Consider the following 2,646-nt stretch of genomic DNA (forward strand, 5'->3'; position numbering starts at 1 on the left):
TTAAATCTCCATATTAAGCTTTGGAGAGGAAAATGTTTCTCAGTTGGTGATGTGGGAATTTCGTCTCCTGTTTACATTTCCCATTAGTGAAATCCTGAAATATGACTTCTGGACTTGCATGGAAAGAGTTTCTGGATTATGAAATTATGACTACTTCCTACTCCCTCCGTTCCAAAATAGATGACTCAAATTTGTACTAACTTTATAAATTTTACAAATATATCCATATATTGGTCATGACAAAGTTGTTAGGACACACAAGTAGATTATGTTGAAACTTCACCGCCAGCTCAAGACAAGAGGTCTAGGTAATTATTAGTCCTATTAATGTTTCTTTCCCACTGCCACGAGTTAGATTTCATTGATCTTCAAACTTATGTTGATGTGAACATTTTCTGCTTACAATAATCATTATCTTATTAAGATATGTCTGATAATTTTGAACCTTACAGTATAGACATGATAACATATATCTATATAAGCATTGGCTATATGGATATTCATAATACATACCAGCCAGACATTTTCGAATGGCTAATTTCCATTATCATTTTCTTCATTTAAGGAAGTTTTTAATCTTGGAACTCAGTGTTTACAAATCATGAAGATGAAACAGAAGAGCAACAAAGAGAAGCAAGAGGTGCCAAATTAACAAACAGGGACGACGAAATCAAGAGGTACCTTGATGCTTGGCACATATCCGAATGTGAAGCCTCATGGCACATATTTCAGTTTCCTCTTCAGTATAGAGAGCCTGCGGTTGAAAGGTTACAATTTCACCTAGAGAATGAACATGTTATGGTATTCCTGGACTCGGTGGATTTAGATAAAATTGTATCTCACCCTAACATAGAAAAGACAATATTCACAGAATGGATAACAGTCAACCAATTGCATGACGAAACTCTCGGTTTGACGTATGCACAGTTTCCAACCAAATGGACTTGGCATGCAAAAGAGAAAGAATGGAGGAAAAAACATGGTGGGAAAAAAAACATAGGCAGGATTTAGTATGCACAACCAACAAGCGGTTAAAAATACTACTTGAGAATGCTCCTAAATTGAACATATAAACCCTTCTACGCTACCCGCATACCTGAGGCCATCGCGTTTTGCCTTCGATCTGGTTCACCCAATATGCATCGGTGTAAAGTTTTCAGTACTTTTTGGCTGGCTGTCAAAGATCTGGCCGTCAGTTCTAGCTCACTCTGTGTTTTTGCGGCTTAGTGGATGACACATGGGCCACGCATCTGCATGGGCCAGCCGTGCAGTGTGTGTTGCATGCGTGCATGCATGTGAGAAAAAGAGATGCTCTGCGGTAAAAAGAGGAGTGGACTGGAGCGCTTGTCTCCCGCAAGGCGTCGACTGTGGGCTGCTGGTTCGTTTTAGAGTTGATGACGTGTGGGCCAATATACAGCGCGGGCCCGTTGTTTCAGTCGCTGCGTGCGTGCGTGTGCTTATTATGCTGGAAAAGAGGGGTGGGATGCAATGATCGTGGGCTGCAGGCCATCCAGAGCGGGCAGCAGCACAACCAGAGAAAAAGGAGAAGCGACAGGGCGGGCAGCAGCGTCTCCTCCCCCCGCCCTCATCCCTATTGCCGCCGCCGGGTCCTCTCCTCTCCCTATCGGTGCGAGTGGGCGGGTCGCGGCTTGCGGAGAGCGAGGAGAGGGAGGAGACAGATGCGTGAGGAGGAGGAGGCCACGGCCGTCGGCTCCTCTCCTCTCCCCGTCGGCGCCAGCGCGCTGGTCGCGGGGAGTGAGGAGAGCGAGGAGAGGGAGGGGGAAGATGCGTGAGGAGGAGGACCAGGCGGTGGCGCGGCAGCCAGATCCGAGGCGCGTGGGCGCGGAGGCAGCCGCGGTGGGCTCCGGCCTCTTCTTCACGCACGGCGGCAGGAGCAGCTCCACCTCTCCACTCCCCCACGCGTGAGCCCTCCACAACCCCACCCACCACACCGAGGCGGCGTCCAGAGGCGGTCGGCGGTGGCGCAGGTGGTCTCCCTCCCGCGCCCTTCTCTTTCCTCTCCTCGACGGCGCCGGTGAGATCCATCCTGTGCCTTCCCTCCTCTCGCGTCCCCCCTCCCCCCACAGCGGCCCTCCCTGTTGATGGAATCCATCTCTTCTATGCTCTTCTTCTTCCCCTTCCCTGCCTCCCCGGTTCTCAATGATCCCATCTATTTGTACATACTAAGCTAGCTCAACCACACAGGCAGCTTGATTGGTTCCTATACTAGCAACAGTACGTTTGTGTCTAGGCGGAACCTCCTGTACGTGCGATTTCGTGGAGTCATCTAGCTCTAGATAGATGCCACTGGACTCCCAGGTTCTTTCCTGTGTAGGAGCTTACTAAATTTTGTAGTTTGCAATGGCTGTTTGGGTGACATCTCAGATTCCCTTTGAGGTCCTGTATGCGCCTTGTTCAACTTTGGTTCAAATTCATATCATAGTTAGTCCTGCTGCATGATGGAACTAGCTAAGGTGGTTGTTGTTTTGCTACCTAATGGGCACAATCTTTTAATCTTTTTCGTTTCCAGGTTCTGATAGATGAGTGATGACTAATGGTTGATGCAAAGGAGGAGGCGTACTGATGGAAGTTGGCAGCAAAATCAGGTGAGACTGGATAGCCCGTCCCAAGTGCGCATGTGAGCCC

At 48.5% G+C, this 2,646-nt stretch overlaps 1 long non-coding RNA gene across 4 annotated transcripts in view; it reads left to right on the forward strand.

The window, feature by feature from the left end:
• Window positions 1–1,502: 1,502 nt before the first annotated feature.
• The window catches only part of LOC123169407 (uncharacterized), a 7,030-nt gene continuing 5,886 nt past the window's right edge, over window positions 1,503–2,646 (forward strand). For 2 of the 4 annotated variants that reach the window (XR_006484792.1, XR_006484794.1), the window contains exon 1: window positions 1,503–2,606. This is a non-coding gene — a long non-coding RNA (uncharacterized lncRNA). Of the gene's footprint in view, window positions 2,639–2,646 lie in introns of all 4 variants that reach the window. The other 2 variants (XR_006484791.1, XR_006484793.1) reach the window with 2 other exon arrangements.

The sequence above is a fragment of the Triticum aestivum genome, chromosome 7D (assembly GCF_018294505.1).
Source record: "Triticum aestivum cultivar Chinese Spring chromosome 7D, IWGSC CS RefSeq v2.1, whole genome shotgun sequence".
Classification (NCBI taxonomy): Eukaryota; Viridiplantae; Streptophyta; class Magnoliopsida; order Poales; family Poaceae; genus Triticum; species Triticum aestivum.